At 43.9% G+C, this 16,737-nt stretch overlaps 1 pseudogene; it reads right to left on the reverse strand.

Moving 5' to 3' along the window:
- The window catches only part of LOC100514677, a 164,239-nt pseudogene that overhangs the window by 29,458 nt on the left and 118,044 nt on the right, over positions 1–16,737 (reverse strand).

Below are 16,737 nucleotides of genomic sequence, written 5' to 3' on the forward strand. Positions count from 1 at the left end.
TGGTGAGCTGAGCTGGCAGAAATGGCTTTGATTCTCTTTGTTTCCAAATTTCCCCTTTGCTGCTACCAGACTAGTCTCGCACCCAGGACTGAGAAATGGGGCCAATCAGAAGGTTCAGTCTTGCCTTTCCACTACCTAGAATCCATTGAGCTCAATTTTCAGATAACAGAGACCAATAACTGAAGACCCAAATTCCATAAGTGAAACTGCCATGTCATGACTTTTATCTCTGAGAGTCACACAAACCAAGCAGTTCTAACTTCTTGGTAGAGGATCTCAAGCGAGAGTCCTCTGGTGTCTAGCAATGTTCTGAGCACTGGGGGTTCCATTGCTCCCCTGACTGCTTGCATTTCCTGACCTTCTCAGAAGAGACACAGAAAAAAGATCAAGGTACTGGATTAAAGCAGAAGAAATCAGGTAAGTTTTTCTTTCATAACTTTCATCTTTGGCCCATACCTCCATTGATTTCTGCTAAAATCTAGTAAAAGATGGCACCTTCTTCATATTTTAGTTACGGTAAGCTTCATTTACTAATACTTCAGTTCCTCAAAGAGCGTCCTGACTTCTGGGTGTTGTGCTTTAAAAACTGCTTATGAATCTCTACTGAGGACCTTAAGATGCTTCTATTATGGTCTCTTAAATAGCTTTATTTCCTATACTGTTTCGTTTATGTGGAGAAACAGTAGACTGTGTTTGAAGGATTAAAACACTCTCTCTTTTTCAAAAACAGCCACTAGTACTGCAGGATGACAGCAAAACCTCTGTTAATATAAACCTTGTTTACATCTTTATTCTGCTATCCCCCCAAAAAACTTTTCTGTCTATATCGGCATCCTTTATATTAAAAGCCCAGCTTACCATAACTAATTTAGGGCCTCCATTCCATTTGAACAACTGGGGTTTTACCATGATTTAATTAAAACACATCTCCCTAAATTAAACACCTTTCCCTATTAAAAGAAACTCTTAAAAGGCATGCTTGCAATGGAAAAAGCAATTGTCAAGCTTGCTAAATTGCCATTTCCTACAGAAAAAAAAAAGAGAGGAGTTACATGTAAGATTAAAAATGACCATTTTCACAGCTTAAGAAATGGACCCATACATCCCTTTTCCAGGATACTTCAAGACAAAGAGGACAACATGGGTAAGACATATAGTCAGTTTAATATGTGTTTTAATCCTGAGAAGATCATTAGTTTTAATATTTATAATGTAATTACAACGCTTAGGCATGTTGCTCATAGAATCTATTTTTTTTTTCTGGTGACATATTATTACCAGGCTTTAATTTCAGCAAAGGCAAGAATCCAAAAACACATTTAGGTTATCATTAGTAAGGAAAGACAAACCCGTGTCTGTTCAAGCGCCTTGCACATACATCTCATCTCAACTTCAATGCATTTTTAACAACCAAGACACAATCCACTGCTGCATGATTTGCACCTTTTCTCAGGACATTATCAACCAGCGGCCAGCTACATAAGGCAATGAACGTTGATGGGAGGTCCCATAATGGCCCAGTGGTAACAATCCTGACTAGTATCCATGAGGACTCAGGTTCAATCCCAGGCTTCGCTCAGTGGGTTGAAGATCTGAGTTGCCGTTGCCAAGAGGTGTGGCGTAGGTTGCAGATATGGCTCGGATCCCGCGTTGCTGTGGCTGTGGTGTAGGCCGCAGCTGCAGCTCAGATTGGAGTCCTAGCCTGGAAACTTCCATATGCTGTGGGTGTGGCCCTAAAAAATTAAAAAAAAAAAAAAAAGTTGAAATACCTCACTTTTGTGCACAATGTGGAAATGGCCTTTCAGAAAATTTCAAGACAAAGTCAAGGAAAACCAAAGCATAACATGCCACCGTCTTCCTTTCCGGCCACCTCGGACTAGTTAACAGTTGCCTGAATTGCAATTTTCCATCTTTTTCTAGATGTCACAGCATAAGCGCGCTTTTATGACTAAAAGGATAAAACCCCCAAGTGTCATGTCCCACTCATCATTAGCAGACAAACAAACAAGAGTCATGACAGGTGCCTTGTTCTAAATGCACCAAGGTTTTCCAGGCCTCGTTTGCACTCTCCCAGTGACAGGCTGAAGAAATTGCAAAAAAAAAAAAAAAAGGCTGAAGGCTGAACACCTGCTTGAATTCTACAAGACTGTACAAACAAATGCCCGCTAGCAGAAGAAACAGTCTGTATACCAAAAGTATTCATCATCCAGTCGTCACACGATGTCAGGTTCCTGTGAGGGAGGGAAATAATTCTCAAAGGACAATGTCCTGCACTGCACCCCCCACCCTCCCACCCCACCTCGAGGAAGCCAAAAGAAAACCTAAAGCTACCTTAGAAGAAGAACTGAGAAATAACTGGCATATTCTCTCTCACACCCTTAGGGCCACGAAGGACAAGGACTGTGAACGGCAGGTAGGATGGGATTGTTGTCATGTTTATTTTCAACGTGATGCAATATTACAGGAAGACAAATTCACGGGGAAAAAACAAAGTAGGCTCAATACTAAAATACCTCCTGCACAGCTCAAGAAGAGAGCAGGTTTCCTCTAGTAATAAACCAGCTACAACAGAAGATGACTCGCGGTGCATGTGGGCATTGCCACTTGGTATTCACAACAGAACTCTACTTAATAGAATTCAGGGTGCACACCAGATCTCTCAGACATCGGAGTAATTTTTATCTGCCTGATTACAGCTCCGCACAGGTCTCATCTGACAATACCGGGGTGGCCCACTCCCGAGTCCTTCTAGAAAAGGGTCAAAGTCATCCGTCATTCCATTATTTGGGGATTAACTTCTTCACCACAAACACAAGCAGATACACAACTCCTGCTCTGCCAGAAAACGAGGGGGGCCCAGGTCTCCACGGTGGACTCTCTCCGGGGGGGTAAAAGCACAACGAAAGCCAACTCAGTGGGGACACGTGCACCAGCACAGACCGCGCGCTTTTAACCCCGGAAACCAGCACCCGGTTGAAACGCTTCCTTGGGATGTCATCCAAGAATTAAGACATACAGTCATTTAAACATTTGGATCACAGTAAACAGGTTTTTGGCACTACGAATCACGATCCTATAAGCAGAGAGTTTCTTTACATTGAAGAAAAAAAAGCCACCAAATGTGCTTATCGACCGTGACAGATGGTAAGGATGTGTGCTTCCCCCTGTTCCCTAATGCTGTTCGTTATCACACTCTACGTGCTTCTTCTGGTTCTGGGAGTCTCTTGATTTCTGTTTCCAGCAGTTCCCGGGCAAAACCCTAGGCCCTATTCATTCCTTCACAGACATGAGCGCCTTCAAGGACTCTGGCCCAATGCGAGGTGCTGTATGATGCGATGCCCAGGAATTTTTGCTTCCTTTTTTTTCTTCTAATTAATAGTGGCAATCATTTCTGATGGCCAGTTGTCTATAAGTTGCATTTCGTTAATTACCTCTTCTCTCATATAGTGACATAAGATATTCAAAATACAAGACATGGAATAATTTACATATTGATTTTTTTTCCCCTGGTGAGATAGTAACTATATATTTAAATGATGATATGGATTACCAATGCATTTATGTATTCTATTATTTTATTTTTTTGCTTTTTAGGGCCGCACCTGAGGCACATGGAAGTTCCCAGGCTAAGGGTCAAATCGGAGCTGCAGTTGCTGGCCTGCATCAGAGCCACAGCAACGCAGGATCCAAGCTGCGTCGGTGACCTACACCACAGCTCACAGCAATACCGGATCCTTAACCCACTGAGTGAGGCCAGGGATCCAACCCACATCCTCAGGGATGCTAGTCAGATTCATTTCCACTGCGCCACAATGGGAACTCCTCAATGCATTTATATTATCATCAAAACTATGGTGAGAGTTCTTAAGCGGAAGCTCAAAATTCTTTCATGAGTCTATAAATCCTTGAACGCGGTGGATATACTGAAGAAAAAACAATTTGATGCATCTTTAGATCGTCAACATTTGTGGATATAATAAAGGAACGGCATATTTATGGAGAATTTAGCTCAAATATACCTACAGCGGTATGTGATGTCACTTCAACGGAATGAGAATCATTTCTCTAAGTCATACGTGGGCATCACTCCCATTACCTTTGTCGCGTCACTTACACACTCTCATACACAGTTTTGGGCAGTTACACGGTGAAGCACAAGGTCAAAGTCTAACATGAGGAAGAGCAAACGAAGAGGACCTCTCCAAGAGGATACCGTTCTCGTTTCAGGCTGCGTATCAGAACTCACGGACAAAACAAGCAAAGCACACGGCTCACCTTGGTAGACTTCCAGCTAACTCTGTGGTTGTCTCTCTGGAAGAAAAAGAAGATAAGCATAATTAGCTTATTTTGGTAACTTATAAAAATGTGTTTCATAAAGCCATAATCTAGTGCCCCAAGGCATTTTGCTATCATATGTGTGCAGAAGATCCTGTACATGCAGCTGCTTCTAAATTTAAAATTGACTAATCACATTTCTGGTTAATTCCTATAAACGTTTCCAGGGTTAATTTCCAAGGAAATTTCACACACGTGCAAAATGCCCGCCTCTGCTTTCTGGCCATAGAGCTCAACTGAGTTGACGATATTAATGTTTTTAAATGTACAATGTACAGAAGGAAGATAGGAGACAAAAGAATTCCAAGCCACATTTTAGATCTTTTCCACTTAAACAAAGCACCTGTATCCTCTTTCCAAAAATCATTTAGGAGCACATTCCTTTGAAGGTGTGTTGGTGATCTCTGTCACCTGAGGTTTGCGAACGAAATGTGCATCACAAAATGCAATTCTTTCAGCAGCAAAGGACTGTTTTTCATTTCTTTGTTATAATGTCCTACCAGGTGGGATTGTTAAAGGCAGATGCTATGATCACTCAAATGATAAGTCACTGATGGAAGCTCTGTAGCATATGAGTAAGAGTGACAGAGACATACTTTAGAACTAATCTCCTCCTAATTGCAGTATCTTATCTTTTGATTGCAGATGTCTTCTTGGAAGGACTGGGAAGCAAGGAGAAGGAGGAAGAGATGGGGGATTACTGCTGAGATATTCCAAAAGTGGAGGTGGGCTTAACTTGAGGCAGAAGGCTTTAGATCACAATTCTTAGGATCAGTGATGTGTCATTTTCTTCATGTCATGTAAGAAGAATCCCTTTGAGAATCTCATAAGATGTGGTATACATATACAATGGAATACTATGCAGCCCTAAAAAAAGAATGAAATAGGAGTCCCCACAGTGGCACAGGGGAAACAATCCAACTAGGAACCATGAGGTTGTGGGTTCAATCCCTGGGATCACTCAGTGGGTTAAGGATCTGGTGTTTCTGTGAGCTGAGGTCACAGATGTGGCTCAGATCTGATGTGGCTGTGGCTGGCAGCTGTAGGTCCAAGTGGACCCCTAGCCTGGGAAACTCCATGTGCCAAAGGTGAGGACCTAAAAAGCAAAAAAAAAAAAAAAAAAAAAAGAAAGAAAGAATGAAAGAATGCCATTCTCAGCAACATGGACGGACCTAGAGATTATCATACTAAGTGAAGTAGTCAGACCAAGACAAATATCATATGATATCATTTATATGTGGAATCTAAAATATGACACAAATGAACTTATTTACAAAACAGAAGCAGACGCATAGACACAGAAAACCAACTTATGGTTATCAAAGGGACAGTGGTGGTTGGCAGGGGAGAGATAAATTAGGAATTTGGGATCAGCAGATACAAAGTTATGTATGAAATAGATAGACAGCAAGGTCCTACTGTATAGCACAAGGAACTATATTCAATAGCCTGTGATAAACCATAATGGAAATGAATATGAAAAAGAATCACTGAGTCACTTTGCTGTTCAGCAGAAATTAACACCACATTGTAAATCAACTGTATTTCAATCAAATTGAAAAAACTACGATGGAAAAGAAAAACGACCTTATTAAAGATACAAATGCCTCATGTAGAAAAAATAAGGACATGCGCGTAAGTACACACAAAAAATGTGGTGTGCAATTACAAATGGTTCATGGATCTCCAAAAGCTAACATGTCAGCCCTGGATTAAGAGTCTCAGCATCACATCGTCTTTACACCCTCGTCTTGTCAATCCAAAGGACGCCTCCTCGTCTCTAGAACTCCCTGGCCTATAATGTGGGACAGTACCTGGGCACCGCAGGGACATGCTGGTTCCCATAGAGCCATACTGCCTTAAGATTATAAGTGATTATGATTTATGCTCCCAGATAACCACATAATATTAAACCTTCAGCTTTTCTTTCTTTTTTTTTTTTCTGTCTTTTTGCCTTTTCTAGGGCCGCTCCCATGGCATATGGAGGTTCCCAGGCTAGGGTCAAATCAGAGCTGTAGCCGCCGGCCTACACCACAGCCACAGCAATGTGAGATCCGAGCTGCGTCTGTGACCTACACCATGGCTCACGGCAACGCCGGATCCTTAACCCACTGAGCAAGGCCAGGGCTCAAACCTGCAACCTCATGGTTCCTAGTCAGATTCATTAACCACTGCGCCACAATGGGAACTCCCAGCTTTTATTGATATAGAAGCTGGCTTTCGACAGGATGTTTCTGCTCCTTCTAGAAAACCAGCTGAAAGCACTGTCCACAACTCTGCTGAAGGCCTCCCATGTATGCATCTCTTCTAAGAGTTCAGTGACTGCATAAGAAATTTCTCTTACGAAACAGTATGCAAGTGTGGGTAACGCCCCACCCCCCAGCTAAGAAGCTCCCCTCCCCTTCCTTTATCTTGTGTGTCACCACAGAAATAATAAAATATAATTTTATTCTATTCTATTTTATTATTTATCATTTTGTCCCTTGAGCCCAGCCTAAAGGAGTACTCCCCAAATATTTGTTCAATTTGAAAGGAATGAATTGATGAATTTTTCTAATCTTCCTGTTGACCTTGTGGGTTAGATCTGCATTTAGAACTTGATCATGGCAACAGCAGCATCCCAGGATCCCATTAAGGCACAAGGACCTCTCCTTCTTTAACTCTTTATTTTTGCTTCCAGATTATACATCTTTTAATATTATGAGTTCCCCTAGAATCTTTTTTTTTTTTTTTTTTTTTTTTTTGGCTGTACCTACAACACATGGAAGTTCCTGGGTCAGGGGTAAATCTTGTACCTCAGCAGTGACAGGAGCCACAGCAGTGACAATGCCGGATCCATAACCCAATGAACCACGGGAAACTCCCCCTGGTCTATTTTAAAACTATGTTGGAGCTACATTATAATAAATCTATATAAACTACAGCAAAGCAGTTACTTCTCAGTCTAGGCACAATCATGATGTTTTGGGCCCAAAATCCTTTCTTGGGAGCAGGTGTCCTGGGCCTTATGGATGTTTAGCAGTATCGTGGCCTCTACCCACATGATGCCATTTGGGTACCACCCCTCCCCCCAGGCTGTGACAATCAAATGGCCAGTGGGGACCTGCTGTGTATAGATAGCACAGGGAACTCTACCCAAGAGTCTGTGATAATCCATGTGCAGAAAGAATCTGAAAAAGAGTGAATGTATGTGCATGTATAACTGACTCACTTTGTTGTGCAACAGAAATTATCACAACATTGTAAATCAACTATACTTCAAAAAACCTTTAAAAAATGCAAAAAACGTCTTCAGGCAGTCCCCATCGTGGATGAGTGGTTTAAGAACCCAACTGGTATCCATGAGGATGAGGGTTCAATCCCTGACCTCGATCAGTGGGTTGAAGAGCCAGCGTTGCATGAGCTGCAGTGAAGGTCCAGACAGGGCTCAGATCCCACGTTGCTGTGTGGCTGTGGCGTAGGCTGGCAGTTATGGGGCTGATTCAACCCTTAGCCTGGGAACTTCCATATACTGCAGATGTGCCTCCCCCCTCAAAAAAAAAAAAAAAACCCAAAAAGCCTCGAAAAAAAAAAAAAAGTCTTCAGACATTGCCAAGTGTCCCCTGAGGGCAAAACTGCCCTCCAAGGAGAGGCACTACAACAGAGCACCAGAATCCGAGTGCCTGCAACTGCTGTCCATTTCAAAACCTTCCTGGATCAACCAACAGTCTCCATTCCCTTGGAAAAACACAGTGGCCGAGGCCTCTCAGGAGTGCCTGCTTCACTCAGCTCCATCACCGGAGTCTGCACACACACCAAGAGTAGGCTGGGGCTCTCCTCCACTCTTCATGCAGGTGGGACTCATTCTCATCTTTGCATTTAATTAAACGTGATGTAAAACTGACGAAATAGGAGTCTGGAAAAGTTCTTGCTTCTATGAAAACTAAGTTGGGTTCTTTGGAAAGATTAAAAACGTCCAGCAGCTGAAGAAAAACCAACAGTGAATTAGGACTAGAAGCAAGACAAATATAAATATTGGGGAGAAAAAAAAGACATGGTTGCCACAAAGTTTCTCCAAGTTCTCATTCCTCTTAAAAAATAAACTAGAGGAGTTCCTTGGCAGTGCGGCAGCTTAAGCTGTTGTCACGGCAGTGGCTCAGGTTCGATCCCTGGCCTGAGAATTTCCATATGCTCTGGGCATGGCCAAAAAAAAAAAAAAAAAAAAAAAAAAAAAATCACCTCAAAAAACCTAGAAATTCCTAGGTGATGACTTATAGGTGTGATTTAGATGCAAAAGACAATGCAGAACTCTGTTTAACAGACCCACACACTCAAGGGGCTGGCCTTGCCTTTCTAGCTAAAGACAAATGCTACAAAAAATAGTTATGCTCTCTACATACTTAGCACTAGCAGGGGAAAATTATGTTTTATACAACCATGCCCTCAAAAATTTGCATTAGAATTACAGACATTACTTCACAGGAAAGTAATTTGGGGTGAACATGAATGAATGGGTAAACACAGTTTAAATTACAAGACATTACTGAAAAGTCTGATGAGGCCATTGGAGCTTGAGACTCCACGATTTAAAAAAAAAAAATACAGGAGTTCCCGTCGTGGTGCAGTGGTTAATGAATCCGACTAGGAACCATGAGGTTGCGGGTTCGATCCCTGGCCTTGCTCAGTGGGTTAATGATCCGGCGTTGCCGTGAGCTGTGGTGTAGGTTGCAGACGTGGCTCGGATCCCGAGTTGCTGTGGCTCTGGCGTAGGCCGGTGGCTACAGCTCCGATTCGACCCCTAGCCTGGGAACCTTCATATGCTGCAGAAGCAGCCCAAAGAAATAGCAAAAAGATAAAAAAAAAAAAAAATACAGAGAAAGAACCATTGCGTGTGACAACAGCAATGCAGCAAGGCCTCACTGACCAATCACCATTTTTGAGATCCTCCGAACACCAGAGCTTTTAAAACCCTAGCTTGTTGGGTAAAAACATCATCTGAACTGTTCACATTTTCATGAATTTATACCTTTTGTAAAGAAACCTTCGAGGAAAACAAATTTAGCATAAGTGGCCATGCTTCGTCTAGATAATGCTCCTTCATAACCCAGTTGACAGAACTTAGAGAAAACGCCATACAGAAAAACTTGAGGGCAGTAAGACTACTCTTATGATATCATAATGGGAGACACAGGTCACTCTATATTTATCCAGGTCCAGAGAATGTACAGCACCAGGACTGAACCCTAAGTAAACTGTGGACTCTGGGTGATGGTGCCATGTCAACACAGGCCCATAAATTGTAACAAATGTACGGCTCTAGCGGGGGATGTTGATAAGGATTAACATTATGGGGCTGTGCATGGGGGCGGGGGCAGAAGGCGTATATAAAATCTCTGTGCCTGCCCCTCAGGTGTGCTATAAACCTAAAACTGCTCTAAATAAATAAATAAATAAAGTCTACTTTAAAAAAGAATGTGCCGAAATGACCATGCTTGTTCCGATGAACTTGGATAGGTCGAAAGGTTCATTAATGGCCATGCTTGTTTCAACGACCTTGAATAGGTTGAAAGGTTCATTCAGGTCCTAAGCATAAATCATCATTGTCACCAATATTTACTCATCCAACACATTCACTGAGCACTTCGCATATGTTTTGACACAAACCATGCTGGCTGCTTTCAGAGGCACCAAGAGGACTTAAAGCCTGATCCTTCACTGCAAGCATTTTGCTCCAACAAAAGATATTACGTGAGATATGAAGTAGTGAGTATTTTTGAATTTTCCACTAAGGAAAGCTTCTCTAAGTCAAAGACTGTGTCATATTCAAGATTGCTGAATACCCAGTGCCTGGCACATCGCAGACACTCATCCCTATAAGAGCAAGAGAACCAGAAAGCACTCTCCACTGGCAGGGGCATCTTAGCTTCCTCATTCCTTAAAATGCCCGTTTCAGTGACAGCAATATCCGGCATTTCATTGCACTAATTTTCTTTCCTTAGTTGTCATCATCAAGATAATCTGATATCAAGAAGAGAGTGGAAGGCTAACAACTGACTGAAAACAATGATGAAAAAAAAATGACCAAATGAAGTCACATGTTCCAAGGAACAGAGTTGCCCTAGGGACCAAGAAACAGACCAAAGTGGCGGAGGGTGTGCGCTTCCAATGGGTCCAATATCCTTCGGCAATTCCCTCTGCCCTGAGGGGTGTCTAAGTCCCAGACGAGAATCATAATTCGGCCCTGCCCTTTGATCTAGAGTTGCCGGATCCATTGTCAGTGTGAACGAACAGAAAAGCTCCCTGCAGCTTTCAAGTTGGGCTATACATTCCATTTTATCTAAGGGGGAACCAATAAATAAAACCAGAAGAGACAAGTACCTTTCAAAAGCAGACAGGTGTCCCGTGTGGAGGATGCCATTTGGGGAGATTATTTCACATTCCTTAAAAAAAAAAACTTTCATTTTAAAGGGGTAGAATGTTTGCCAGGGGCCACAGAGTGATGCCAACTATTCTCAAGTGTCTGAAACAGAGCCCTCCCTTGTCCCCTACCGTCCATCCCATGCCTGGACTGTGCCAAGAGTTCTTTTTTTAGGAAGGGTTGAAGCAAGGGCGCACCATCTATTTCTGCGCAGCTTTGCCAGTTTCCAAGATTTGTTGATGACTATAAAACAGAGGACGCGAGAGCCCCCTGCGAATCGTGTGTCAGCACAATCAGTATGTCTAAGACCTGGACATTGCTCCCCACCGCTACGTCCAGATCTTCCCAAAGGACAGAGATTTTTCGAAAAGGTTAAAATTCCTTGTATTTTCATTGCCTGTTGGGCAAGTGATTTCAACATTCTGGTCGTAGGAGGCGTGAGGTTTTCTTTATTTTAATTAAGGGTGAAAGTGTTACAATCGAGCAGATTTTGTCCCTTTTCTTCTTTCTTTTTTTGGTCACCCAGTGCTTGGGGCAAATTGTGGGCTTTTCACATTGGATGTATTTCCAAACAATACATAGATAAAAAGATTAGCTTCAAGGCATCATTACAAATTCATATATTAATTTAGAACCGGTTAACTTTCTTCGTATATGCTGAACCTTCACTCTGGGAAATTTAGAACACCTTGGGGATTAAAGTTTCCTTTCGGATAAAAAAGCGCAAAGCCACTGCTCCTTCCCCTCAACCCAACTTCCTCCTCTCCCATCATTTCTGTCTTTATCCGCTACTTTCGGTCCTTCATTCCTTCCCTCCCACTTTTATTCTTCCTCAATTTTCACTCCCATGATTAAAATATCCGTGTGTGTGTGTGTGTGTAAACCCAAGCAATTACTCTCACATGGTGATATGTACACAACACACACACACACACACACATCCTAGAGCTCACATTGATTGGGTGCTTTTTTAATCCTAGTCACTATTTTAGGCCATTTATACGTGGTTACTCAATCCTTCTAAAAGCCTCATGATGTATTTACTATGACTAAGCTACAACAGAGCTGAGGAAAATGAGACAGAAAAATGTCAAATTGCTTCCCAAGGCTGCACAGCTGGTGACAGACAGAGCCAGGACTTGCCCTAGGTGCCCTGGCCCCAAAGCCCATGCTTTGGGTCATGATGCCACACTGCTAGTCAGTATCTACCAGGTCCAATGTACACATATGACACACCCATTCCTGTGCTCTGGGTGGGGGGGGGTCCTGTGCTAGAACAGAGAACATCCCCCCAAAGCAGTCCGACTGTTAGGAACTTTACAAGCTAAAAGGGGGGCTAGACAGGAAACCAAGGAGCAAAGGGATACTTAGCACGCTCTTACCTAGTACAGGTCGTGAAGAATGGGGCAAGGGAGACAGTACAGACGGTAAGTCCTAAGTGGGTATTAGTTCTATCAGGGCTCAGGAAGGGCCCACAGAGAAGGAGACGGGGTGACCACGTGAAGGCAGGAAACACCACCCTCACCTTCGCTTCTTTTTTTAAAATTTTTTTTCCATTATCGGTGATTTATGGTGTTCTGTCAATTTTCTACTGTACAGCAATGGTGACCCCGTGACACATACAAGGATACATCCTCTTTGCTCCCATTATCAGGCTCCATCACAAGTGACTAGATACAGTTCCCGGTGCTATGCAGCAGGATCTCATGGCTTATCCATTCCAAAGGCAACAGTCTGCACCTCTTAACCCCGCGTTCCCAGTCCATCCCACTCCCTCCCCTTTGGCAACCACAAGTCGGTTCTCCAAGTCCATGAGTTTCTTTTCTGTGGAAAGGTTCATTTGTGCCGTATATGAGATTCCAGATGGAAGTGATAGCATATGGTGTCTGTCTTTCTCTTTCTGACTTGCTTCCCACCGTCATTTCTTCTGTCCCTTTCTTCCTTCCAGCTCTTGCCTTTCTGACTTGCTTCCCACCGTCATTTCTTCTGTCCCTTTCTTCCTTCCAGCTCTTGCCTTTCATTCCTCTTTCCGGCAGCAACTATTCACCCCATACCCGGTGCAGGGAGCTGGCAATACTAGATGGCGCTGTGGTTTTAATAAGTGCTGGTTGGTCTGGATCTGTACCTTCCTAATACTGCCAAACCAGAAGGGGAGACGAGACCCTCAGAGAAACTCACCCAGTCACTTAGAAAACTGCGGGTCTCGACAAGAGACACTTCACTACAGAGGCCGGCCAGCCTCTCCAATCCACTCGGGCGAGGAGGTGGATGAAATACCAGCCCCCAGCATCCACAGAAGTGGGACCCGTCTGCAGACAGGCATCCTGAGGTACCACCCCCAGCTCTTCCTGTCCAGCCCGCGCTCGCTCACAGGGATGACATCTCCCCCACCAGGTGGCGTTTCTCTTTCTATCCCTTTGGCATTTGGCTCAGGACGGTGGTAGCCCCGTGGAGAGGAGGACCATCTGCCCCCCCAAGCCTCTGGAAACGGGGTCCTCCTGGGGGCTGATGGGAACTCACATCTGGCTGCAGGCAGTCAGGCAGGCAGTGTGGGCTGTTGGAAGACTGGCAGCATTAAGATTAAGTTAATCTAATCACCAGAGTGTGGCTCAGTGGGTTACGAGCCTAACTAGTATCCATGAGGATGTGGGTTCGCTCCCTGGCCTCGCTCAGTGGGTTAAGGATCCAGCATTGCCATGAGCTGCAGTGTAAACTGCAGATGAGGCTCAGATCTGGCATTGCTGGGGCTGTGGTGTAGGCTGGGAGCTGCAGCTCAGATTCAACCCTTAGCCTGAGAACTTCCATATGCCACAGGTGTGGCTCTAAAAAGCAAAAAAAATCTAATCACCAACCCATCCAGCCTCCTTCTGCCTCAGCCAGTCTTATTTGGAGTCCTTGCTAAGATGTGACATGGCTCTGGCTTTCTCCATTTTATCTTCGGATTCCTCATATAAACTACCTGCAAATGTATGTCCCTGGCTGTGTTCCTGGGCTCAGGGGCTCCCAGAACAAAATCACCCAGGGTTACCTAATCAGATCTGCCACAGATACCAGGGCACCTTGACTGGCATCTGTGGGGACGGCTGATGGTTAAACAGCACCCCGGTCCCTTCCATCATTTGGAGATTGTGTTCAGGGCTTTTGTTTTCTCTTCTTTCAAAAACAATGTCATCTTGACACTTAGGAATGCACCTGAGAAAAGGAGGGCTGTCCTGGACTTTGCTGGTGGTATTAGGTTTCTCTCTCTCCCTCTCTCTCTTTTTTCTTTTTAGGGTCCACTGCAGCCTATGGCAGTTCGCAGGCCAGGGGTCGAATCAGAGCTGCCCCTGCTGGCCTACACCACAGCCACAGCAATGCCAGATCCAAGCTGCATCTGTGACCTATACCCCAGCTCATGGCAACACCAGATCCTTAACCCATTCAGCGGGGCCAGGGGTTGAACCTGCATCCTCATGGATACTAAGTCAGGTTCTTAACCTGCTGAGCCTCAACAGGAACTCCAAGTTTTATCTCTTCATTGTCCTTTTCCTGCTCTGTGAATCCAGCACTGTGAAATGACGTGATCCAATTATGAATCAGCCATTCCTGCTCATGGAAACTCACTTATTTAGGCTCCAGCAGTGGCGAAGGTACCAGCTCAGGACGACAGTCACGGAGCCTTTCATTTACCAACTTGTCCTCTTGGAGGAGACAGAAGGCAAAAGCAAAGCCACACGGACAGGACATGCCACGGAAGGCCGTGTTTCTTAAAGCTTTGTTGACAAAATGACATCACTCCCCCCAGATAGAAACAAAAAAGGGGGATTTCCTTCCAACACTCTGCCTCTGCCAGGGGGAAGGGGTGTCAGCATTTAGTATTGCTATGACTGGGCTAAAAGCATTACTGCAGTTCATAAGTGAGCTTCTTAAGGGAAAACATGCTCCCTAAATTATTATGTGAAAATAATATTTTTTTCCTTGATAAATCAGTTTAAAGGGAGGTCCATTGTGCAAAAAAGCCTAATTTTTCTCTATGAGCTCCCAGAGACATAATATCACCAGTAAGGCCTCTTAATGAGAGAAAATCATCCCCACTCCTGATAAGTTCTGGATCAAAGAGGGATTTGCAAATACCAGCCTGCACTGTAATGTTTGACTAATGGCCTAATCCATCAACCGGCATGTTTGGGTATTGAGTTCATTAGCATTTACCATTAGCATTTATTTATTCATTTGTTCAACAAATATTTCTACAGCTCCTACTATGTTCCTCTTTCTCTGTGCTGGGGATGGAGCAGGAAGGGAATACACATGGACCCCTCCTTCACAAGGCTGACCAGCCGGTGGGAAAGCCATAGCAACCAACGCTCACACACAGGCATGCCTAGGTGATGATGGCAGGGTGGGCTTTTCTCTGCCCCCATCTCTTGAAGGCCCTCTTCTGCAGAGGTTTCTGGGAAAACAAATCCGGAGCAACCTCATCAGTAGAGCTACGGTAAAGTCCTGCCTGATGACACAGGCTTTGGCAAGAGGAAGGATATTTTGTCTTAGAGATGCTGCTATTTCCAGGAATCTAAAACACTAAAGCTACTGCCCAGGCCAAGGTAGATGTGAGAGCTTGCAGGACGTCCTGGGCTTTTCCGGGGTGGGTGATGGCCTAGGGGAGGGCAGCAGAGGACCAAAGGCACGCGGAGGATGGGGGGTGGGAGAGAAGAAGGCGGCTTCTGACAGCCGGTCAAACTCCACGTGGGACGGAGCAACTTAGTGGAAAAAATGGAGAGAGGGTTTCACCAGCTGGACCCCTGGTTGGACACTGGCTAAGAGTCTGGTCACTTCCTCTCTCCTTACAGACAGGCCCTGCCCAGCCCTGGGGGCTGTCAGGCTTTGAGGAAGACAAGTGGAGGTCAGCCCTCTTGGCCTTGTCTGTTTCTACCCAATATCCTACGTAATGAACGGAATTCTATTCAAGGAGCAGAGTGGCCATGACTTCTGCCACAAAGACAGCCCCATCATAGAGCTGGCTTCCCTCTGTGTGGACCTGGCCTCCAAGCTGTAGTCAGGAATGGGGCTCAGGCCAAGGCATTAAATTTTTTTAATTATTAAAATTTTATTTTAACGTATTTTTTAATTTAAAAAATACACCAGAAATTCTGTCAAACTTGACTCTGGCTAAAGGGTTAAAAGCTCACAGCAGCCATATATGAAAATTGAAAAACTGATTAAGTCCAACAAGGGTTTAATCTTCAAAATATACAAACAACTCATACAACTCATAGCAAAAACCCCCACACACAATCCAATAGAAAAATGGGCAGAAAACCTAAACAGACATTTCTCCAAAGAAGACATACGGATGGCCAATGAGCACATGAAAAAATGCTCATCATCACTGATTATTACAGAAATGCAAATCAAAACTAGTATGAGGTACCACCTAGCACCTGTCAGAACGACTATCTACAAATAACAAATGATGGAGAAGAAAAGTGAACCCTCCTACACTCTTGGTGGGCATGTAAATTGCTACAAACACTCTGGAAAACAGTAGGGAGGCTCCTCAGAAAACTCAACATAGAACTACCATGTGATCCAGCAATCCCACTCCTGGACATACATTAGGACAAAACATTCATTCAAAAGGATACATGCACCCCTATGTTCAGTGCAGCACTAATTCACAACAGCCAAGACATGGAAACAACCTAAATGTCCATCAACAGATGAATGGATTAAGAAGATGTGGTGCATATACATAATGGAATACTACTCAGCCATAAAAAAGGACAAAGTAATGCCATTTGCAGCAACATGGATACAACTAGAGCTTCTCATACTAAGTGAAGTAAGTCAGAAAGAGGAAGACAAATATCATATCACAAAGAGATAACACTTATGTGCGGAATCTAAGATCTGGCACAAATGATCCTATCTACAAAATAGAAACAGATCATGGACATGGAGAGCAGATCCGTGGTTGCCAGGGGGGAGGGGACAGGGAGTGTGAGGTTAGTAGATGTAAACTATTA

The sequence above is a fragment of the Sus scrofa genome, chromosome 10, assembly GCF_000003025.6.
Source record: "Sus scrofa isolate TJ Tabasco breed Duroc chromosome 10, Sscrofa11.1, whole genome shotgun sequence".
NCBI lineage: Eukaryota > Metazoa > Chordata > Mammalia > Artiodactyla > Suidae > Sus > Sus scrofa.